A 9,605-nucleotide genomic window follows, 5' to 3' on the forward strand; every position below is an offset into this window, starting at 1 on the left:
GTGACGATGTTTACACACCGCACAAGGTACTCATTTGAGGCTGAGTCGACCTAGGGGAGGCCCGGGACCGGTTCAGATAATCGTCACTGGTGTTGGCCGTGAGCGGGAATCGAACCCGGGTCGCCAGGTTCATAGTGCAGCGCGCTAACCGCTACACTATCGCTCCCCACACACACTCACACACACACTCTCACACACACACTCTCACACACACGCTCTCACACTCTCTCACACTCTCACACACACTCACACACACACAATCTCACACACACTCTCTCACACACACACTCACACACACTCTCTCACACTCACACACACACACTCTCACACACACACAATCTCACACACACTCTGTCACACACACACACTCTCACACACACTCTCACACACACACACACTCTCTCACACACACACTCTCACACACACACACTCTCACACACACACTCACACACACTCTCACACACACACTCTCTCACACTCTCACACACACCCACACTCCCTCACACTCTCACACACACACTCTCTCACACTCTCTCACACACTCACTCACACACACACGCTCCCACACTCTCTCTCTCACACACACACTCTCTCACACACACACACTCTCATACACACTCTCTCACACACACACACTCTCTCACACTCTCACACACACACACGCTCCCACACTCTCACACACACACACTCTCACACACACACACGCTCCCACACTCTCCCACACTACCTCGCGAACACTGACACGCTATCTCGTAACGCTCACCCACACGGCTCATTCCCTTCGTTGACGCCGAGCGGAGGGATAAGGAGGGTGAGGTTGCTTCAGAGGGAGAAGATCCGCCATGCTATCTCAGCGCACGTGGCTCGTCTGCCTGCTGCTGCTGCTGCCTCTGCTGCTGCTGCTTCTGCTGCTGCTGAGCCCAGGCATGGAGGTGGACCCTCCGTTGGCCTCGCTCCCCGTTACAACGCCACCGCCGCTCGTAGCGTCGGGCGTTTGGAGGCCGCATTCTCTGCTCACGGCGATTTGGCGCTTGTAAGTAAACCTGAAACGACTTGGGGCCGTCCATAAATGACGTCACGCGCCTAGGTGGGGGTGGGGGTGGAGGTTGGGTCAGACATTTGTGACGATGTGTGACGAGGAGGAGGGGTGGGAGGGTTTGAGAAATGTGACGTCGCATCAAAATGCGCAACTTTAAATAAATATAGACAACACGTTCTGCTTATATTGTTAGTTCTTTCGGTCAAGTCACCACGTAGAAGGGAAACAATAAAATAATAAAAATATAAAACAATAAAATTCTCACGACGTTTCGACTGCAATACGAGCAATCATCATCAGGTGTGAAAACCACAGCAGGAAATCATTGAAAAAAAGTGGCGTTTTATTTTAACGTTAGCACCACGGAGAGCGATTTGGCAGTTATTCAAATGGACGAGTTGTGTTAAGGGGTCGTCCATAAATGATTGTTCACGCTTACGGTGGCTTTCAGACCACAACTATTATTTTCGTCTCCCCCCCTCCTCTTTTCCGAACATAGATGGACTCATATTCTTAGCTCTTTCGGTAAAGTCACGTTGAAGGGAAACAATAAAATAATAAAATATATATAAAACAATGAAAATTCTCACGACGTGTGTTATGGTCGAAACGTCGTGAGAATTTTTGTTGTTTTATATATTTTATTATTTTATTGTTTCCCTTCAACGTGACTTTACCGAAAGAGCTAAGAATATTAATTATTGCAGTCACGAAAGCTTTAAATCAAAATAAATGGACTCGTCCATCTGAATAACTGCCAAATCGCTCTCCGTGGTGCTAACGTTAAAAAATAAACGCCACTTTTTTCAAATTTTCTTTCTGTGGTTTTCACACCTGATGATGATTGCTGCTCGTATTGCAGTCGAAACGTCGTGAGAATTTTATTGTTTTATATTTTTATTATTTCATTGTTTCCTTTCCACGTGGTGGTGACTTTACCGAAAGAACCAAGAATATGAATCCCTGCAGTCACGAAAGCTTTAAATCAAAACGTTCTACTTAATTAAATAGATTTTGTTTTTTAAATAAATGTTTTCTCCTACAACATCAGAGTGCAGCGCCACATTAAATACGCAACTACAATGACGATAGTTTAAAGCGGTTTGAAGCATGTTTTATTTTAAAAATGGAAATATTTTTTGTGGGGGGGGGGGGGCAGAGCTTTGTGACGTCATATTTGAGGGGGGGGGTCTGACTTTTTCTGACGCCGTGTGACGTCACGCGCCCAAAATCGCGTGACGTCATTTATGCACCGCCCCTTTTAACTTTTTTGTTATATATTCATCTAAAATGTTTTAGCCGGGTAAGGCGCGCTTCCGTGGCCGTCTGGAACGCTGTCTTCCTTCCGTTATTAGGAAGCCGCTGGGAACTTTGATGCCACTTTGAAATCATCACCGAGATCGACAAACTCATTTCTTCGAAAGTGCTTCTTGTTGTTGTTGTCGTGACTGCAGGAATTCAAATTGTTTGGGTCTTTCGGTAAAGTCACCTGGATAGGTTCAAAGTTAGTAAAAATAAACAAAAAACACAACACACAGCAACCGGTTAGTGCTGTACTAGTAACAAATTGTAAATGGAGTAGTGGGATTAACTCTCCAACACACAGCAACCGGTTAGTGCTGTACTAGTAACGAATTGTGAATGTTGTAGTGGGATTAACTCTCCAACACACAGCAACCGGTTAGTGCTGTACGAGTAACGAATTGTAAATGTAGTAGTGGGTTTAACTCTCCAACACACAGCAACCGGTTAGTGCTGTACTAGTAACGAATTGTGAATGTTGTAGTGGGATTAACTCTCCAACACACAGCAACCGGTTAGTGCTGTACGAGTAACGAATTGTAAATGTAGTAGTGGGTTTAACTCTCCAACACACATTAACCTGTTAGTGCTGTACTAGTAACGAATTGCAAATGTAGTAGTGGGTTTAACTCTCCAACACACAGCAACCGGTTAGTGCTGTACTAGTAACGAATTGTAAAAGTAGTAGTGGATTTAAAACTCCAACACACAGCAACCGGTTAGTGCTGTACTAGTAACGAATTGTAAATGTAGTAGTGGGTTTAACTCTCCAACACACAGCAACCGGTTAGTGCTGTACTAGTAACGAATTGTAAATGTTGCAGTGGGTTTAACTCTCCAACACACAGCAACCGGTTAGTGCTGTACTAGTAACGATTTGTAAATGTTGCAGTGGGTTTAACTCTCCAACACACAGCAACCGGTTAGTGCTGTACTAGTAACGAATTGTAAATGTAGTAGTGGGTTTAACTCTCCAACACACAGCAACCGGTTAGTGCGGTACTAGTAACGAATTGATAATGTTGTAGTGGGTTTAACTCTCAAACGCACAGCAACCGGTTAGTGCTGTACTAGTAACGAATTGTAAATGTCGTAGTGGGTTTAACTATCCAACACACAGCAACCGGTTAGTGCTGTACTAGTAACGAATTGTAAATGTTGCAGTGGGTTTAACTCTCCAACACACAGCAACCGGTTAGTGCGGTACTAGTAACGAATTGATAATGTTGTAGTGAGTTTAACTCTCAAACACACAGCAACGGGTTAGTGTTGTACTAGTCATGAATAGTAAATGTCGTAGTATGTTTAACTTTCCAACACACAACAACCGGTTAGTGCTGTACTAGTAACGAATTGTAAATGTAGTAGTTGGTTTGACTCTGCAACACACAGCAACCGGTTAGTGCTGTACTAATAACTAATTGTAAATGTCGTAGTGGGTTTAACTATCCAACACACAGCAACCGGTTAGTGCTGTACTAGTAACGAATTGTAAATGTCACAGTGGGTTTAACTCTCCAACACACAGCAACCGGTTAGTGCTGTACTAGTAACGAATTGTAAATGTTGCAGTGGGTTTAACTCTCCAACACACAGCAACCGGTTAGTGCTGTACTAGTAACGAATTGTAAATGTTGCAGTGGGTTTAACTCTCCAACACACAGCAACCGGTTAGTGCTGTGCTAGTAACGAATTGTAAATGTTGCAGTGGGTTTAACTCTCCAACACACAGCAACCGGTTAGTGCTGTACTAGTAACGAATTGTAAATGTAGTTGTGGGTTTAACTCTCCAACACACAGCAACCGGTTAGTTCGGTACTAGTAACGAATTGATAATGTTGTAGTGGGTTTAACTCTCAAACACACAGCAACGGGTTAGTGCTGTACTAGTAATGAATAGTAAATGTCGTAGTAGGTTTAATTCCAACACACAACAACCGCTTAGTGCTGTTCTAGTAACGAATTGTAAATGTCACAGTGGGTTTAACTCTCCGACACACAGCAACCGGTTAGTGCTGAACTAGTAACGAATTGGCCTCGTTCTGTTTATGTAACGCAAACCCCTTAAATAATTGGTCATGTCGGGTGGTGGCGGCTTTAACGACACAGTAATTCATATTAACGCGATCTAACCCCAAACAAACCTTAATTATTGATATATTATAATCATATATATTATAATCATATATATTATAATCATATATATTATAATCATTGCGTTGGTCATCCCGACACCCCTCCCCCCACCCCTCTCCCCCCCACCCCTCCCCCCACCCCTCCCCCCACGTCTCCCCCTACGTCTCCCCCCACCCCCCACCCCTCCCCCCACCCCTCCCCCCACGTCTCCTCCCCACCCCTCCCCCCACGTCTCCCCCCACCCCTCCCCCCACGTCTCCCCCCCACCCCTCCCCCCACGCCTCCCCCCACCCCTCCCCCCACGTCTCCCCCCACCCCTCCCCCCACGCCTCCCCCCACCCCTCCCCCCACCCCTCCCCCCACGTCTCCCCCCCCCTCTGTGTTTCAGGGGTAGCTCCACGGCGTGGCTGTCATGGCTCAGCGTGACAATTCAGGTGAGACTCCCGTCCCGTGTCTCTCTGTCTCTGTGTCTGTGTGTCTGTCTCTGTGTCTGTCTCTGTGTCTCTCTGTGTCTCTCTGTGTCTGTCTCTGTGTCTCTCTGTGTCTGTCTCTGTGTCTGTCTCTGTCCCAGGCCGTGTCTCTGTCTGTCTCTGTGTCTGTCTCTGTGTCTGTCTCTGTCCCGTCCCGTGTCTCTCTGTGTCTCTCTGTCTGTCTCTGTCTCTGTGTCTCTCTGTCTCTGTGTCTCTCTGTGTCTGTCTCTGTGTCTCTCTGTCTGTCTCTGTGTCTCTCTGTATGTCTCTGTGTCTGTCTCTGTCCCATGCCGTGTCTCTCTCTGTCTGTCTCTGTGTCTCTCTGTATGTCTCTGTGTCTGTCTCTGTCCCATGCCGTGTCTCTCTCTGTCTGTCTCTGTGTCTCTCTGTTTGTCTCTGTGTCTCTCTGTCTGTCCCATGCCGTGTCTCTCTGTGTATGTCTCTGTTCCATGTCGTGTCTCTCTGTGTCTGTCTCTGTGTCTCTCTGTGGCTGTCTCTGTATCTCTCTGTGTCTGTCTATGTGTTTCTGTCTCTGTCCCATGCCGTGTCTCTCTGTGTCTGTCTCTGTGTCTCTGTGTCTCTCTGTCTGTCCCAGGCCGTGTCTCTCTGTGTATGTCTCTGTCCCATGCCGTGTTTCTCTGTGTATGTCTCTGTCCCATGTCGTGTCTCTCTGTGTCTGTCTCTGTGTCTCTCTGAATCTGTCTCTGTGTCTCTCTGTGTCTGTCTCTGTATCTCTCTGTGTCTGTCTCTGTGTTTCTGTCTCTGTCCCATGCCGTGTCTCTCTGTGTCTGTCTCTGTTTGTCTTTGTGTCTCTCTGTCTGTCCCAGGCCGTGTCTCTCTGTGTCTCTCTGTTTGTCTCTGTGTCTCTCTGTGTCTGTCTCTGTGTCTCTCTGTTTGTCTCTGTTTCTGTCTCTGTCCCAAGCCGTGTCTCTCTGTGTCTGTCTCTGTCCCATGCCGTGCCTCTCTGTGTCTCTCTGTATGTCTCTGTGTCTCTCTGTCTGTCCCGTCCCGTGTCTCTCTGTGTCTGTCTCTGTGTCTCTCTGTTTGTCTCTGTGTCTGTCTGTCTGTCCCAGGCCGTGTCTCTCTGTGTCTGTCTCTGTCCCATGCCGTGTCTCTGTTTCTATCTGTATGTCTCTGTATCTCTCTGTGTCTGTCTCTGTGTCTGTCTCTGTGTCTCTCTGTGTTTATGTCTCTGTCCCGTCCCGTGTCTCTCTGTGTCTGTCTCTATCCCGTCCCGTGTCTCTCTGTGTCTGTCTCTGTGTCTCTCTGTGTCTGTCTCTGTCCCGTCCCGTTTCTCTCTGTGTTTCTGTCTCTGTCCCATGTCGTGTCTCTCTGTGTCTGTCTCTGTCCCGTCCCGTGTCTCTCTGTGTCTGTCTCTGTCCCATGCCGTGTCTCTCTGTGTCTGTTTCTGTATCTCTCTGTGTCTGTCTCTGTCTCTCTGTCTGTCCCAGGCCGTGTCTCTCTGTCTGTCTCTGTCCCATGCCGTGTCTCTCTGTGTCTGTCTCTGTATCTCTCTGTGTCTGTCTCTGTGTCTCTCTGTCTGTCTTTGTCCCATGCCGTGTCTCTCTGTGTCTGTCTCTGTCCCATGCCGTATCTCTCTGTGTCTGTTTCTGTCCCATGTCGTGTCTCTCTGTATCTGTATCTGTGTCTCTCTGTGTCTGTCTCTGTGTCTCTCTGTGTCTGTCTCTGTGTCTGTCTGTCCCAAGCCGTGTATCTCTGTCCCATGCCGCGTCTCTGTGTCTCTCTGTCTGTCCCAGGCCGTGTCTCTGTGTGTCTCTGTCTGTCCCATGTCGTGTCTCTCTGTCTGTCCCAGGCCGTGTCTCTGTGTCTCTCTTTTTGTCTCTGTGTCTCTGTTTGTCCTAGGCCGTGTCTCTCTGTCCAACGCCGTGTCTCTGTGTCTCTCTGTATGTCTCTGTGTCTCTCTGTTTGTTTCTGTGTCTCTCTTTCTCTGTCCCAGGCCGTATCTCTCTGTCCCATGCCGTGTCTCTGTGTCTCTCTGTCTCTGTGTCTCTCTGTCTGTCCCAGGCCGTATCTCTCTGTTCCATGCCGTGTCTCTGTGTATCTCTGTATGTCTCTCTGTGTCTCTCTGTCTGTCCCATGTCGTGTCTCTGTGTCTCTCTGTATGTCTCTCTGTGTCTCTCTGTCTGTCCCATGCCGTGTCTCTGTGTCTCTCTGTCTGTCCCAGGCCCTGACGTAGTGTAGTAGTATATAATATTGTGTAGTAGTGTATAATGTAGTGTAGTAGTGTATAATGTAGTGTAGTATATAATGAAGTGTAGTAGTGTATAATGTAGTGTAGTAGTATATAATGTAGTGTAGTAGTATATAATGTAGTGTAGTAGTGTATAGTGTAGTAGTATATAATGTAGTGTAGTAGTGTATAATGTGTATAGTAGTGTATAATGTAGTGTAGTATATAGTAGTGTATAATGTGTATGGTAGTGTATAATGTAGTGTAGTATATAGTAGTGTATTACGTGTATAGTAGTGTATAATGTAGTGTAGTAGTGTATAATGTAGTGTAGTAGTGTGTAATGTAGTGTAGTATATAGTAGTGGAGTAGTGTATAATGTAGTGTAGTAGTATATAATGTAGTGTAGTAGTGTATAGTGTAGTATATAATGTAGTGTAGTAGTATATAATGTAGTGTAGTAGTGTATAATGTAGTTTAGTATATAGTAGTGTATAATGTAGTGTAGTAGTGTATAGTGTAGTAGTATTTAATGTAGTGTAGTAGTATATAATGTAGTGTAGCAGTGTATAATGTAGTGTAGTAGTATTTAATGTGGTGTAGTAGTACATAATGCAGTGTAGTAGTATATAATGTAGTAGTATATAATGTAGTGTAGTAGTGTATAGTGTAGTAGTATATAATGTAGTGTAGTAGTACATAATGTAGTGTAGTAGTATATAATGTAGTAGTATATGATGTAGTTTAGTAGTTTATAATGTAGTGTAGTGGTGTATAATGTAGTGTAGCAGTATATAATGTATTGTAGTAGTATATAGTAGTGTAGTAGTATATAGTAGTGTAGTAGTATATAGTAGTGTAGGAGTATAGAATGTAGTGTAGTAGTAGTATATAATGTAGTGTAGTATACAGTGTAGTAGTATATATTGTAGTGTAGTAGTACATAATGTAGTGTAGTAGTATATAGTAGTGTAGCAGTATATAATGTAGTGTAGTAGTATAGAATGCACTGTAGTAATAGTATATAATGTAGTGTAGTAGTATATAGTGTAGTGTAGTAGTATATAATGTAGTGTAGTAGTATATAATGTAGTGTAGTAGTATATAATGTAGTGTAGTAGTGTATAATGTAGTGTAGTATATAATGTAGTGTAGTAGTATATAATGTAGTGTAGTAGTGTATAATGTAGTGTAGTATATGGTAGTGTATAATGTAGTGTAGTAGTGTATAATGTAGTGTAGTATATAGTAGTGTATAATGTAGTGTAGTAGTATATAATGTACTGTCGTAGTGTATAATGTAGTGTAGCATATAGTAGTGTATAATGTAGTGTAGTACAGTACATGCCGTAGAACACGTTTGGAATCGACCTTCGTCTTTGTCTTTGCCTCCGCGTTCTGCCCCAGGACTTCCACCTGTGGCTGACCGTGTCTCACTGCGCATCCTGCACCAGGTCATGCAACGGCATCGTCTTTGTGACGTCACTCGCCGGGATTTCCCTTGGATTGGTGGGTAATGCACGCGAACAGCAAACTCGCCCGCCCGATCACCACTCGTACACTCGCTCACCACTCGCTCACTCGGCCGCTTGCCCACTCACCCACTCGCTCAATCGCTCACCAATCGCACACTCGCTCAACACTCGCTCACCACTCGCTCACCACTTGATCACTCACCCACTCTCCCACTCGCTCACTCACCACTCGCTCATTCACTCACCGCTCACTCAGCACTCGCTCACTCACACAGCCACTCGCTTCCTCACTCACTACACAAACTCACCCCCCACTGTGTGTGTCTGTGTGTCTCTGTGTGTGTCTGTGTGTGTCTGTGTGTGTGTCTGTGTGTCTGTGTGTCTGTATGTGTGTCTGTGTGTCTCTGTGTGTGTCTGTGTGTGTGTCTGTGTGTGTCTGTGTGTCTGTGTGTGTGTCTGTGTGTGTGTGTCTGTGTGTGTGTGTGTCTGTGTGTGTCTGTGTGTGTGTGTGTCTGTGTGTCTGTGTGTGTGTGAGTTCCTGTCTGCCTGTAGCTCGCCTGCTGCCTCAACTTCCTCCAGAGACGGACGGTGCCAGATCCCATGGTGCTCATGCAGGGTAAGCGACGTTTTGGTCTCGCGGCCTATGGCAGGAACGCCTTGACGGGCTCCATAGATCTCCATGGATCTCCATGGGTCTCTGTTTTTCCGTGTCTCTATGGGTCTCTGTGTGTCTCTATGGATCTGTGTTTATCTATGGGTCTCTGTGTATCTCTATGGGTCTCTGTGTGTCTCTATGGGTCTCTGTATGTCTCTGTTTTTCTGTGTCTCAATGGGTCTCTGTGGGTCTCTGTGGGTCTCTGTGGGTCTCTGTGGGTCTCTGTGGATCTGTGTGTATCTATGGGTCTCTGTGTATCTCTATGGGTCTCTGTGTGTCTCTATGAGTCTCTGTATGTCTCTGTTTTTCTGTGTGTCTCTATGGGTCTCTGTGTGTC

The 9,605-nt window shown here is 45.7% G+C and overlaps 1 long non-coding RNA gene across 1 annotated transcript; it reads left to right on the forward strand.

Moving 5' to 3' along the window:
• The first annotated feature begins 4,863 nt into the window (after window positions 1-4,863).
• On the forward strand, window positions 4,864-9,181 carry LOC142928857 (uncharacterized). The gene is made up of 3 exons (XR_012945167.1): window positions 4,864-4,911; window positions 8,546-8,647; window positions 9,166-9,181. It is a non-coding gene; the product is annotated as an uncharacterized LOC142928857 (long non-coding RNA).
• The last annotated feature ends 424 nt before the right edge of the window (window positions 9,182-9,605 follow it).

This window comes from Petromyzon marinus, chromosome 24, assembly GCF_048934315.1.
Source record: "Petromyzon marinus isolate PM22_M1 ecotype Great Lakes invasive population chromosome 24, UKy_Petmar_22M1.pri1.0, whole genome shotgun sequence".
Taxonomy (NCBI): Eukaryota; Metazoa; Chordata; class Hyperoartia; order Petromyzontiformes; family Petromyzontidae; genus Petromyzon; species Petromyzon marinus.